Genomic DNA, 7,165 nt, shown 5'->3' on the forward strand with positions numbered 1-7,165 from the left:
AATAAAAAATAAATAATAGCAACTAATTTAATAATGTTATCCAGTAAGACAATAGCACACGTATACACTTCTTCCTTTTAGGAGTATTGTTCAAAAATATATAGAACAAACACACGTGGAACTGTAACAAATGTTATAATAATAACCTCAGATTCAACAGATTGAAATGGTCCCACAATGCTAAAGCTATAGAATTTGAATAACACAATAAACAAGTTTATTCAAATAGACATATATGTAAGATTTTTTTTTCTTCAAAACATCATATGGATTTTACCGAATACACAGAAAAGGCCCACAAAATTTAAAACCTAGGCCACAAAAGATATTTTGAGAATTGTAAAAGTTTATTTTCTCTTTTCCTAACCACTTCACTACCTACATCATTCAGAGAGAGAGGGAGATAGGCAGATAGATAACCTTCTTTCAAAAAAACCTAAATCAAATTCAGTTTAAATTTAATTTTAGATTTCATTAGAAATAAATGATACTTAAGGCACATACACAAAACTTATAACAGTTGTTTATTTTGCTTATTTGTTTTTGTTTTTGTTTGGTTTTGGTTTTTTGAGACAGGGTTTCTCTGTGTAACAGTTTTGGCTGTCCTGGCACTCACTCTCTAGAGCAGGCTGGCCTCAAACTCAGAGAGCTCTGCCTGCCTCTGCCTCCTGAGTGCTGGGATTAAAGGCATGGCACCAGGACTGTCTCACCAAGATTTACAATGGTTAGCCAAAGTAGTGCTCAGCGGCATATGCACTTTTAGGCAGTATAAATAAGCAAGCAAGCAAACAAATAAATAAATATTCAATTGTAGAAATTAGAAAAAAAGAAAATTAGATACTCCTCAAGAAATGATTATTGGCAATAAAAGAGAAGGCAATGAAAGAATTCACCAGTAAAACACATTTTCTGTTTTTTTTTTTTTTTATTAGAAAGAAGATTATTTTACATGTTAATCCCAGGTCCCTCTCCCTCCTCTCTTCCCCTGCCCCCCCCAACTAATAATCTACCTATCCCATACCCTTTCTGCTCCCCAGGGTGGTGAGGCCTTCTGTAGGGGGGTCTTCAAAGTCTGTCATCTCCTTTGGGAAAGGGTCTAGGCCAACCCCCTTGTGTCTAGGCTCAGGGAGTATCCCGCCATGTGGGATGGGCTCCCAGAGTCCATTCTTATGCTAGGGATACGTGCTGATCCACTACAAGGGGCTCCATAAATTTCCAAGCTCTCCTCACTGATACCCACATTCAGGGGGCTGGATCAGTCCCATGCTGGTTTCTCAGCTATCAGTCTGCGGACCAAGAGCTCCCCCTTGTTCAAGTCATCTGTTTCTGTGGGTTTCACCAGCCTGGTCATGACCCCTTTGCTCATCAGTCCTCCTTCTCTGCAACTAGTTTTCAGTTCAGTTCAAGGTTTAGCTGTGGGTGTCTTATTCTACTTCCACTAGCTGCTGGATGAAGGCTGTATGATGTCATATGAATTAGTCATCAAATTTTCCTTCTACACACACACACACACACACACACACACACACACACACACATCACCTAACTCTTACTAAAACTATGGAAGTGCCACATACAACATTTGCACACCTTAGGAATGTCAGAGAAACACAGGAGACTTCTAATAAAGGGACATCCATCGATTCTCCACCCCTGATTTCCCAGTGGAATGGAAGAAAAATAAAAAAGTCATTATGAAACTATAAGAGAATAGGAATGATGTCAGCAGTGGATTACAGTTAAAGAACTGAGAACAGACGCAGGAGTAGTGATTGATGTAGAGAGGCTGAGAAAACTGGAGTCCAGAGCACACAGGGAGTGTGCCACAACAGAGTTACTTTGCCCCAAGTTTGTGGTCCTTAATTTTTACCCTGAAGTTGGAGTCACTAAGTGTACTGGCTAATATACCAACTGTCGGGCCCCATGTGTGTGGTTTCTGATTCAGCAAGCTAGGTTGGGGCCTTAGGATGCTCAGGTGTGGTTGGTTTGGGGCAGCAGCCACAGAGTCACTGGTTTGGGAGCCTTGGATGGGCTGGAGGACCTCCACAATGCAGAACAAGAATGCCACCGAATAAAGCAAGGATCTGACGCAACCTCTTATCAGGATGGAAGGCTTAATCCTCTCTTCAAACACACAGACTGTTCAAAACCTGGAACCCACCTTCCTTCAAGAGTCAGCTTGCTCTTGAAGCTCCAGTGAATGGTCCTGCTGGGGATTCTGATCTGGTGTTTGGCCGTCTTGGAATGCCAAGGCACCGCCAAACATTTGCCGAATTGAAAAGCAGGCCTGGGTCTGTAGAGCTGTGGCTCTTATTCCTGCCACTCCTCTCCACCCAGAAATGTCAGTGACTACTCTTATCTCAAGAAAAGGATTTTAAAAAATGCTTTTATTTTATCTTTAGAAAACGGGAAGGAAAACATCTCCATCCACATCTGGAAGAGGAATCAGATTAGAAGATGCACATTCATAAATGGTGGCCTCCTTAATATTTATATTTGTAACGAAAACTTCTCCCAGTAATGACTAGGATGGTGCAGCTGCTATGTTTGTAACTGTTTGTAGTGTATCCTAGGGCCTACACTTTCTCACTAAAGTTGCATTATTTAGGGGTAGACAAGAAAGGTACAATTCATGAGACAATAATCATTTTCTCCCTAAAAAAAGAATGAGCTCAAGTGTATGTGTCTTCTGGCTTACTATTTTAGAATAACTAAAGTTGAATCCTTATTCCTTCAAGTGCTATTTTTGTTTTTGAAAGTCCTATAATTTAACAAATGTTATTTTAAAAATTTAAGAATCCAAAATCAGACCTACTCTAAGCTGCATTGTCTTTTCTTTTCTTGTGTGGGCTTCCGATTCAATCTATTCAAATTTCAATTGAAAACAAGCACATATTTTAGAGAAAATCTCAGGAATGTAGCTTCTGGGTCATGTGGAACTTGGCAGACACTGCTCAGTGCTGCCCCATGTGACATCTAGAAGAACTATTTTTCTCTCAATGAAAAGACTAATGAAAAACATCTCCTTTTGTGTATCTGTGTTTACACATGTTCTCTCTCTCTCTCTCTCTCTCTCTCTCTCTCTCTCTCTCTCTCTCTCTCTCTCTCTCTCTCTCTCTGTCTCTCTCTCTCTCTCTCTCTCTCTCTCTGTGTGTGTGTGTGTGTGTGTGTGTGTGTGTTTTATAGGAACATGTATATATGGAGGTCACAGGACAACTTGGGTGTCCATTCATTCCTCAGGAGCCAGGAGTCATGTATATAGATTGGGGACAGGATCTCTCTCTGACTTGGAGCCTACTGCTCAGGCTGGCTGGCTGGAGCATGAGCTCCCCTAGAGGACTGTCTGCTGCAGAGCTTATGGAGGGGGCTGGTCCACGATGTGCTCCAGAAACCCACCTGTCTCCACCTCTCCACTGCTGGGGCTTCGGAGCCCACATCACTCCATGATGCGCAACTCTGTTTCATATGGACTTAGGGCTCACACCAATGTCCTCATGTGTGCACAGCAAGAAGTTTAGTGATTGTGCTATCTCCCCTGTCCTCAACCTGAAAAGAACTTCTTTCAAGCAAAGAACTTGTGGCAAAATCCACTTGCACCCCAGGTGTCCCTGCTTTCCTCTGAAACTTCCTTTACATTTTACGTTTTCATTCCATCATCAATAAAGTTGTGGAAGGGATGTTGAGTATATCTTGTTGCCAAAAATACCATGAGCAACATGGTACTTACACACTCTTTTTACCTCTCTTGGTCTTGTACTAACTGAGGTTTAGGCCTTGTGTCACCCTCATGGCTCTGGGCAGATCAAGCTAACCAACTTCCCTGAACCCTTTACTCACTTGGACTGGGTGGAAAGAATTAAACATAGTCATTACAAAATGAGTCACAGGAAAGTGTATTTACCACCTCAGAGGGGATTTTGAGTAAGAGGGTAAGATGACAGTTCCTCATGTGTCATTCAATGGAATAATTTCTCTGGAAACCTATTTGTGTTGTGTTGTGTTGCATACACAAAAGACTCCATTCTACAACCCCAACCTCACCTGTGTACTGCTCACATTTCTTGCTAAACTTTGTTGCCCTTGTTTGTCTTGGAGATATTAATATCACAGACTCGATATTCTTTTTATATTAATCTTACACTTTTAAAAAGTTTTAAAAATGTATTTGTGCATGAATATTCTTGGCCTGTATGTATGTCAGTGTGCACAAAGACAGAAGAGGGCATCATATTCCCTGGGATGGGTGTGGTACTATGAGTCACCATGTGGGTGCTGGGAACTGAACCCAGGTGCTCTTTAAGAGCAGCAAGCACTCTTCACTTGGGAGCCATCAGTCCAACTTGCCCAGGCTCTTTAAAGACAAATCTCCAATTGCATGTCACTTTTCTGTTTTGTGAACTTGGTGTATTCCATTTTGTCCTTAGTAGGCACACATATTTGATGGATTAAAGTAAGCATTGCAGTAAAAGTTTTTCTACTCACAACTTGTAAATAATGGCACTGCCTGTAGCTACACGGGCAGGAGAGGATGGACAAGGAATTGCCAGAGATGTAAATAATGCACTTCCTAGCTAAGGGTCAGAAAAGCTCCATCTTTTCATTTTTTTTCCTCTTCAAATTGCTCACATTTTTTGCCACTCATAATTCAAAAGCAGTTAAATGGAAAAACTTCAAGTGTTATATATATTAGTCCTTGATGAGAACTAAAATGTAAGAATAATTTTACCTATGTGGAATTTAAAGTTTTTTATTTATTGGGGGTTAATTTTTCTTTTCACGGGAGAGCACAATGAAATCCCTACAGGCAATACCATTTCTACCAGGCATTGGGCAATTGTTTCACTAATCTAAGGTTTCATTTTTGAAAAATAAAACTATCAGTCCATTTCTTTGAAAGAACCAAGTTGTCGCCATAAAAGGTTCCCCGTGGGTCTAAGTTTGTCATATTTACTCCTACAAAGTGGCAGCTAACCCCCGGCTCTATTTTCATTCACTCCACACAGCTCCACTTCACCATTGCCTCTAGAACTTTTAAAGAGAATTCCACAAGATGCTCTGTCTCAGAAACATGGCTCACCCTTGGGCCAAGCAAAAGAAGGTCAATGGCACCCGTCTCATATGGCCTCAAAGCAAGTTCCGCCATGCACTGGGAGAGAGACATGCATTTTCCAAACTCATCCGCTCAAGTTAGATTTCTTCACCTCTGTGACTCTGTAAACAGAAAAGTTCAGGCTTCCCCCCAGGAGTACCTGAGCTGTCTGTTCTACGAATGAGTGTGGTCTAAAGATAACTGTCTAAATGCTTTCTCCACAGAGGCAGTGAGTCTAATGGAGGCTGCCAAGTCCTGGCTGGCAGGTTGGAAGGGAAATTGAATTGTAGCTTGTGGAACAAGTGCATTTTCTTTCCACACATAGGCCACAGACTGATTAGTGCTCACACAAAGCCTATGGCCATAAAAATCCCTTCCAGGCGATCCCTTGGAGGAAACAGAGTGAACCACAGCTTGTCCATTATGGGAGGGAGAAGGCTGTATTGCTCTGCCAGGATGAAGGATCTTTGGCTCCAAAAGTCTAGGGGTTGTTTCAGCTTGATGTGTAAAACTGCTGAGCCATCATCTTCAGCAAGGAGATGACAACAGACTAAGGGGTCATTAAGCCCAGCCTTGCCCACTGATGACGTTCCCTTCACATTCATTTTATTAAATGCTTTTAGAGCTTGCCACCAAAGAGGTTTACGGTGCATTAAAACTCTGACAGAAAGGGTCAGCCTAGTATTCTACAGGAAAGGATGAAGGGCTGTGAACTACTACGTTGTGTTTGCTGGCTAAGAGAAGGAGTGAGTGCCACCGTTGTGGTTTGTACTGCCATTATCAACTCCACTTGTGGTAAGCAGTCCTTACCACAGTCAATGCACCTAGCAGACAAGATGTGAGCTCTGAGGCAACATTATAGACCGAAGGGGGTTTTCCTTCCCAGGGAGGCATCCCTTGGTAATGATCTGCAGCCCTTCACCATTTGGGGAATGCTGGTCTGTCAGTGGCAGTATTTCTATTAGCAACAGTTAATCCTTGGCCCTCTTCTTGCATTGCTGTTTGTGTGTCTTCCGGAGGATGAAGAGATGCTGCAGAGTAAAATCTGCATTAGCTTCTATGTGCTTTAAAAGGGTTCCAAAGAGCTTTGGGAATGTGTGTTGCTGGTGGGGGGTTGTAGGTTGATTGATTGTTCACTCCAATCATTTTCCTACCCTGAATATAATCATGGAGTAGTCAGAAGTTGGTGAAAGGAAAAAAAAAAGGTTGTTGACATAATGGCAGTAACAGAGTCTTGAAGGCCTGGCTGGGGAATTTGTCTGGGCTAGAAGGTCAGCAAGGCTGTACAGGCCAGGAGCCAATGAACCTTAAAACTGCTCTAAAAGGGAACAGATGAGAAGAATAAAGAATCCATCAGGACACACACAGGCCTACAAATGGATGCAGAGGGATCCCAGAAATACTAAAATTAACATGTCTACTGCAATGGAAGAAGAGATTCAAGCTAGGGCTGGCCATTTGGGAAGCAGAACATCTTGGCTGGCAATCACGAGAAGATGCAACATGCTGCAATAAACACTTTGGCTATTGAGGAAAGAAACTGGCTAGACTAACAACAGCACTCTCCAGAGCTAACTTCAGAAACTCTATTTACTTCTCCTCATATGACACACACCACTTACCCTCTTTCTCTTCCTTTCATTTAGGGAACTGTGTTATATTACCTGGCACTCTCATATCCCTAAACAAATTTTATATGAATTGTTGTGTGGAAGGGATGCTCAGAAATGATGATCCACATACTGAGAAATGGCATCAGATATCAGGCATTAAGTGTGGTAAATTGGTTCTACTTTCCTACAGATGAAGGCTCTAGTCCACTGCATTTCCTTCAGTGGGGAAGAAATGCTTCGTCTTCTGTCGACTCTGCTAACAACAACAACAACAAAAGCAGAGAGATTATATTTTCCAAACTTTTAGTAAAATATCTTCATTGTGAAGCACTTTATTACTGGTACAATGACTGATCTACCTTCAAGGCCGGCACTGTGAGCAGTACGGGGACAGGTAGAGATGAGCAAATCCTTTGGCGAGCATGATGTGCTACTGTAAGGGGAGGCATCTCAGTCTGATGTG

Source organism: Cricetulus griseus, chromosome 3 (assembly GCF_003668045.3).
Source record: "Cricetulus griseus strain 17A/GY chromosome 3, alternate assembly CriGri-PICRH-1.0, whole genome shotgun sequence".
Taxonomy (NCBI): Eukaryota; Metazoa; Chordata; class Mammalia; order Rodentia; family Cricetidae; genus Cricetulus; species Cricetulus griseus.